Raw genomic sequence first — 8,416 nt, forward strand, 5'->3', positions numbered from 1 at the left:
AAATCAAAAAATGTTTTTGAGGATAAAATAATATCAAGTTAAATAAAATAAGCAGCATACAAAATTGCATATGCAGTATTGTCAAACTTATGTTAGAATACACATAGAAGACTTTAAGGAAGTGTCCACTGATGTGAGACATGGATAGCAATTTTTTTCTTACTTGTCTGCTTTTTCCAAATATGCTATCATGACTGTATAGATTTCATCCTCAAGACATATAAAATAAATTTTATTTCAAACCAAAAAGTTGAATAATTTTTGTTCAATGCCAGTTTGAAAGTAAAATGGGTTGTATTCAATTCTCTATCACGAGAGATAATGAAGCCATAATGACTTAAAAGATTATATTATACTATTTGTCATCTATAGGACATAGGAAGACTCATAGAACCTCATTTGACCTCCTTTTAAAAATATATAAGTTGGAATATGTCAACTCTAAGCTTATTATATTCTCTTTATATGCTATAATTCTAAAATTTAAACAACAAACCCTTTTTTCCCCCACTTTGTGTCTAGGTCACTGCATTTTCCTGCTTTTCTTTCTTTTCTTCTCCATTTCCTTTGCTTTTTTGTCCTCATTTCTCCAACCTGTAAATAATGAAATACCCCAGCGTTCAGTCCTTATTTATTTTCTTCTTTCTTTCTACATTCGACTACTTGATGATTGCATCTACTTCCATAATGTAAAAGCCATCCCATGCTGAAACTCCTAAATGTATTTCTCCAACCTGGATCTCTCCTCTGACCTTCAGATTTTGTAGCTAATCAACGACTCAACAAATCTACTTAGTTGATTGATAAACATTCAAAATGTAATATGCCCAGTCTGAACTCTCGATCCCCTCAAATCTTTTACCTTGCTAGTCTCCTCTATCTCAGCTACTGGCAACTCTTTTCCAGTTATTTAGGCCAGAAGTTTGGTATTCATGCATGACATCTTCCTTTCTCTTAAACCACAAAACCAATTTGTTAACAATTACTGTTGCTTCTGTATTCAAAATATATCCCGAACTTGACTATTTTTTATCACTTCCACTATTACTTTCTACTATGATCCTTAGCCCAGATTATTGTGACAGATTACTAACTGTTCTTATAGATTCTGCTCCAACACAGCATTATCTCAAAAAAGTAGCCATAGCAACACTCTAAAACTGCAAATCAGTTAATGCCATCTGTTTGTTCGATGACTTCTCATCCCACTGAGCACAGAGGCCAAAATCTTGGGAGTGGCCAAACAAAAGTTGGATGACTATATGACATCATCAAATCAGAATACCTAATGCTAAATGTTATGAGACATCAAGAAAATACTCATTAAAAAAAGAAAATACTCAGAAACTGGTGTTCTCCCAGACAAACCTGGACCTAAAACTCTGTACAATCTGTCTCCCTCTCTATTTCTGTGCCCTTTTCTTGTACTCTTGTCCCATGTGCTAACTGCTTTGATCATGTTCCCTTTGCTTTTCCTTGAACACATCAAGAACACCCCTCTTTTTAGACCTTTGCAATTACTGTTCCCTCTACTTGGAATGATCTCCTTCGAGATCTCCATATTGCTTGCTTCATGAAAGATAGAGTCATGAGGCATTTAGCAGTGGGGATATGTTCTGATAAATACATTATTGATTCTTTTTTTATCATTGTATAAACATCAGAAAGTACACCTTCACAAACCTAGATGGTTTAGCCTACATTATACCTAGGCTATATTGTATACCCTATTGCTGCTAGGCTACAAATCTATACAGCATGTTACTATACTGAATATTGTAAGCAATCGTAAAACAATGGTAAATATTTGTGTATCTAAACATATCAAACATAGAAAAAGTACAGTAAAGATTCACTATAAGAGATTAAAAATAGCACATCTATATAGGGTACTTACCAAGAATGGGGCTTACAGGCCTGGAAGTTGCTTTGAGTGAGTCAGTGAATAAGTGGTGAGTGAACTTGAAGCCTTGGGACATTACTGTCCACTACTGTAGATTTTATAAACACTGTACATTTAGGCTACACTAAAGTTATAAAACAACACAAGATTGAATCACGAACAAGAGAAATAATGCAATCAAGAGACACAGTAAATGGGAGATGTATGAAGCTACAGCCAGGGTAAGACAGCACACTGTTTTACAGCAGAATCTTTTTAATAAACAGAAAGAGTACATTCTAAATTAATAATAAAAAGTGTAATATAATAAATACATAAACCAGTAGCAGTCTTTTATTATCATTATCATGTATTATCTACTGTACGTAATTGTGCTATTTTGTTGCACAACTGGCGGTAGTAGGTTTGTTTACACCAGCATAACTACAAACATGTGAGAGATGCTTTGAGCTATGACTTTATGATGGCTGTGAAAACAATAGACAATAGAAATTTTTCAACTCCATTACAATCTTGAGGGACCACTTTATGATGGCTGTGACAACAATAGACAATAGAAATTTTTCAACTCCATTACAATCTTGAGGGACCACAGCACGTATGCCCAAAACGTTGTTATAGGATACATGACTGTATTTGAAAATTTTAGTGGGGATCTCAATTAGGCCATAGAGTATGTGAGTCTTTAGTTCCATGAAATGAAGAGGTTAACTTAGGATATTTTCTCAGTGTTTAGTGCACATTAGATGACTAAGTGGCTTACTAAATAAATGCACACTTACGTGAATTACAGTACATGAATCACCTATAATCATCTTGGAAGTGAATAATCCAAATCCTAACTCAAGTTTAGAGCGGTATACTGAATCCTTAGGGATTGGTAATAATTTATAATTATTCTTCAATAATTCCCACCAAGAAATGCATTTTCTCTTTCCCCAGTACACCAGTAACTTAGTAACTTAGCTTTCTTTCGAAGAAACAGTAACATATATATTTTAAGCTGTTTACTGTCATGGCTTGGAGTATTAGCCCTAAAGTCAGATTGTCTGGGTTAAAATCTTCACTCTCCCTCTTACTAGCTAGGTGACCTTGGGCAATTTATTTAACCTCTAGTAATTTTGATTTTTTAGTTAAATAAAGATAATAGTACCTCATAGGATTCAAGTGAAGAATACATTAATATATTTAAAGTGACTAGAACAATATATGACACATGTTAACTGCTCATTAGTTATATTATTGCAAGAGATTTCCTTCAAAGCACTAAACTTTCTCCTTCATCCTCCTGGCTCTATGAACTATCTCATAGTCCGAGAACTGGGTGAAAGTCTTATTACCTGTGTGGTTGCTCAGCTAAGCTCTCTTTTCACCTGTACTGATTTTTTTTTTTGTCATTATATATATAAAACAACTAAGTACAACTGTCCTAGGCAGCCCATCTAATAAGGCCCATCTTATTAGGCCCATTATCAATTAACTACCACCAAAGGTATTTCCAAATTAAGTGTTTTGTTGTTGTTGTTTGGAGGTTTTGTTTGTTTGTTTTTAACCAGGCCAGCCTGCTGTATTTTGCAGCTATTCTCACTTTGTTTCTGGTAGTCTAGAGATGCCTTTTGGCCTTTACTTGCTGGAATCCTGTCATTCCATTTAAACCAAGAAGCTTATTTCGGCTGGGTCTATTTCTATCAGGAATGTCCGAAGAGAATTTTTCCATAAACCCCATTCAAATTTCTGGGATTCTGTTTTTTCTCAATTATATAGCAATCATGCAGAAAAATTAAAAATTCATTTAGATTTATGTTGAAGTTTAGTGATCTGCAGAATTAAATTTATATTTGCTTTTATAATTATCTCAAACCTATATAAAGAGATAAGTTTGAACATTTTTAGAAAGGGATACAGAACAGAGTCAAAAAAGTTGCAGGGCAGGGTGCTCCTCAAGGTGGCGGCTGTGCCCCAGGCCTGGCACAGCTGCCTGGGAGGGTGCTCCTGGAGCACCACCCCATTTCTTTATCTCTGGATGGCTCACCCTGCACTGGGGAGGCATATCCAAGCCAGTAGTCACTACTTAGAGAAGACAGCATATGTAATTAATCTTATTACCAAGGGCATTTAAATATTTGTGAACATTTAAAATTTAATTGTAGTTCCGATTCATGGATCTTCAAAGAAAGCAGAGAAGATAGGATTTACAAAAAGTTCAGGTTTGGGAAGATTTGAAAACTGACACTTTGTGTCCTTTAAAACAGGAGCTGGAAATATAATGGTAATACAATTGGTTCCTACTCTCACAGAACTTAAAGTTTAGTGAGGAAGATAAAACCCAAAAAGCAAGTAACAAAGACTTTTTGAGATGTGGTGGTTTCAGCAAGGCCTGTTTCTTTCCTACAGACCTTGTAATTTGGACTACCTCTGCTTTCTAATTTTCGTACATGACTGCCATAACCCTCCACCATATTGACCCTGCTTTACCTTATATTAGTGATACTGGTACAGTAGCTCCAGAAAAATGCTTGTTTGGGGCAATGTTAAATTTCACCACAGTTTTATGCATTGCTATCATTTATGTTCATTATAAGCAAGTTCATGCTCTGAATTCTGAAGGGAATTGTATCATAAGATTAAACAAAGCTGGCCTTGTACTTGGATTGCTGAGTTGTTTGGGACTTCCTATGATGGCAAACTTCCAGAAAAGAAACATTTCTATTGTTAATGTATATGGAGCTGTGCTCACTTTTGGTATGGGCTCATTATACATATATATTGGTTCAGATCATCCTTTCCTATCGAATGCAGTCCAAAATTTATGGCAAACAAGTCTTCTGGATCAGAGTACTGGGAGTTATCTGGTGTGGAGTAAAGGCGTTTAGCATGCTGACTTGCTCATCGCTTTTTCACAGTGGCAGCTTTGGCACAGTTGTAGTACAGAAACTCCACTGGAACCCCGAGGACAAAAGTTATGTGCTTCACACAAACACTACTGAAGCAGAATGGCCTATATCATTTTTCTTCTTTGTTTTTTCCTGACTCATATCTGTGATTTTTGGAAAATTTCTTACAAATAGAATCCAGTTTATATGGATTAACCCTCTACGACACTGCCCCTTGCCTTATTAACAATGAATGACCAGGGCTACTTTCCAGAGATTTATGATGAAAGGATAAAATATTTCTATGATGATATGATTCTCAGGGATTGGGAAAATATTCATAAAAGTTGCTTATTCTGCTCTGAAATTTTCAACCAATTAATCAAGGCTGACAGTGACATTGATGGGTACTAATAATCAAGAGACATGAATTAAGCCATTTGGTAAGTTATTTTAAATGATATCTTCAAGAGGACCATGTAAAAATTTTTATGCCTATACTTTTTTATCCCAAGAAATAAAACCAAAGCATTATAAAACAATGTTTAAATATATATTCATATTTTTATTTTAGCTCAGTCACCTTGAGACAAATTAGGGATTTGAACTTGTCATTCTCTTTCTGTATACCACCAGGAAAAGCAGCCACACCCAATGCAGTCCTGCAATTTCTCATGAAATTTAAATATCTTGTTGTATAGTGTTTATTCACTCATCTTAAGCCTTGACTTCAAAGTGCAAATCATTCCAGGTGATCACAAATGATGAATCTTATTTCCATGGACCGGCAAATCTCATCCCTGGTTATTAATTGGATTTTCCTATATTTACCTGTAACTGAGACAAATATTTGATCCCAGAGTATTTCTATTTTCCTAAATTTCTACTCACTGCCATTACAGCTTGTTACCAGTTGCTAGCTTATTCAGGATTTTGGGTTGCAAACAATCCAAAGCGACTTGGGCTGATTTAAAGAGAAATGTAATTTGTAGATTTTATCTGAAGTTCAGAGGAAAATTCAGAGAAAGCTAAAGAACCCAGGTTTATAAAATGAACAGAAATGAAGGGAATGCTGACATTCAGAGCCATCTTTAAGATCACATCCTAGAAGCATCATAAAACTAAACACTGGATGCCATTTTTGGCGGAGCTTTTTTAGAAATATGTCTGTTGCTGCCCAGACTACAGCTTGACCACAACTAATGTGGATTTTCTATTCCTCACTTTTTCATGTCACTAGAGAGGTAGGCAGAATAGTAGTACCCAAATATGTTCATATCCTAACCCCTGGGACCTATCATGGCAAGATAAGGAAGGATTAAGGTTGCAATTGAATTAAGGTTGCTAAATCAACTAATCTTGAGATGAGGAAATTAATCTAAAGTATCCTGTTGAGCCGAGTGTAATTATAAAGGTCCATATAAGTGAAAAAGGGAAGCAGAAGAGCCAATGTCAGTGTGATGCAATATGAAAAAAACTTGACCAAATATATCTGGCTTTGAAAATGTCTAAATTTAGAACTCCAGTAATTTAATTTTGTTAATGCATAATGAAGGTTGGCTTTCTTTCTGTCTCTCTGTCTCTGTTTCTCTGTCTTCATTTTTCTCTGTGTTGTCTCTCTCTCTCAAATATTTACATACTACATAAAATATTTCTAGAAAGATGTAGAAGAAACTGTTAACATTGGTTGCCTCTAACATGGAGAATAAATGGACTAAGTTTTGACATTTGACTGATGAAATTTTTATCTTTGAAAGTATTATTATTTTTATAAACCATATACAGTGAGCAAATTTCAAACACAAAGTCAAATGGACAAGATGATGCTATTTTTCTTTACAGTAACTAAAAGAATAAGAACTTGATGGTGGAGAAGGGGCCGACCCAAGATGACAATAAGAAAGTGTGTAGAGGTGGTAGAAAAAGCCTAAACTTGCAATGATTTTTAATAATAATGTCCGTTGCCTACCCTGTTTACAACCTGATAAATCACCAACATTTTCCTCCCTGATTACTTCCACTTTGGGGACCACATGATTTATTATGTTACTATTTCCAGGGATTGACTCAAATAGAATGGCTTCATTTTTCAATATGCCTCAGGAGTTCCACTAAATATGATCTAAAAATCTGTAATTTCTTCACTGGGCATTATCTCTGTTCCGAATATTGGTTATATTATCTCACATTTTGAAGATCACTGCATTATTAAGCTAGAGAGTTAGAATTCAATATTCTTTTTTTAAGAAAATCACTAGAGTTCCTGAGTGTAAACATGCATTTGTTATATCTATGAAAAGTGACAAAAACCAGGAATGTTTCATTATGATATTTTATTATGGGTGTCTGTAAGAAAAAAAGATCAACAACCACATACAAGCTTACAAGTTATATTTCAACACATTCTCTGTGTCATTGTGACAAATCAGCCCCATAATTTTTGTTGTTATTGTTGTTGTTGACTTTTACACGATGAAGGGACATAGTCCTCTGAAGCGACATGCCAATAAATCTTTTTGACAGGAGACATGTACAGATGGTGTGCATTTGTATTTTGAATGAAAGGCAACAATTCTGACCTAGAGTTTTAAAAGTGAAAGTACATTAGCACCATAACATGTGTCTTTAAAACCTTCCCAAATATTGATAATCTTGATAATTATAGCAATGACAAGGAAAAGCACCTTTAAAAGCAGTTGATATCCAAGATTAAAATAATTGTGGATTTTAAAATATTTCTTTAAATTCTTGCACTACAGTCTACTTTTTTGTACAAATATTTTTAAAAATTAATCAATTAAATTCTTGAGTTTTTCCAATATGTACAATTTTTTTTTTTTTAATCTTCTGGAAACTTAGAGAATTCATCTGTGTTTCTGACCAGGTTGAGGTAGTTGAAGCAGGGAGGTCTTTTCAAATTTCATGTTTGACTCTTTCAGAAAGAAAGGTTATCTTTTAATGGTAAGCATAGTCATTGCTCTGCAAATGGGCTAGGATTCAAAGAATTTAACACAGTGTTATTGTAAGAGTGTTGAAGTTTATTTATTATAGCACCACTGAGACATTTTGAAATTGAAATTGGTAAAAAAATAGAACAAAAAGCATTTGAACTGTATTTGGTGTAACAGCAAAAAAAAAAAAAAAAAGTATCTTTTTTAGTCAAATTATACTTTTTCCAAAAATTTTGGAAATAAATAACTGGAATTTAGTTGATCACTTGTACTGGTTGACAAGATTAGAACAAAAGGAACACATATGGAGTGTGAAATTTTTGCTGGGGTTTCAGATAGAGTTTGGTTTATAAAAAGCAAACAGGGCCAATGTCCACACCGAATTCTTGATCAGGACCACCAATATCATAGGGTGCGATATCTATAATAGGTAGTCTCACAGCCTTGCGTGTTCGATATTCGAAGACTGTTTTGCCCCATTCCCCAGTGTGTTTCTGTAAAAAAAAAAAAGAGCAAAAAATGTAAGTGTTCATGACATTACAATTATATTCATGTGCTGCTTAACAAAGAGGATACCTTCTGAGAAATGTATCGTTAGGCAATTTCATTGTTGGGCAAACATCATAGAGTGCACTTACACAAATGTAGATGGTACAGCCTGCTACACATCTAGGTTACACAGTATAGCC

At 34.4% G+C, this 8,416-nt stretch overlaps 1 pseudogene; it reads left to right on the forward strand.

Moving 5' to 3' along the window:
- The first annotated feature begins 4,223 nt into the window (after nucleotides 1-4,223).
- On the forward strand, nucleotides 4,224-5,060 carry LOC105289560 (annotated as a pseudogene).
- The last annotated feature ends 3,356 nt before the right edge of the window (nucleotides 5,061-8,416 follow it).

Source organism: Pteropus vampyrus, unplaced genomic scaffold (genome assembly GCF_000151845.1).
Source record: "Pteropus vampyrus isolate Shadow unplaced genomic scaffold, Pvam_2.0 Scaffold2, whole genome shotgun sequence".
Classification (NCBI taxonomy): domain Eukaryota; kingdom Metazoa; phylum Chordata; class Mammalia; order Chiroptera; family Pteropodidae; genus Pteropus; species Pteropus vampyrus.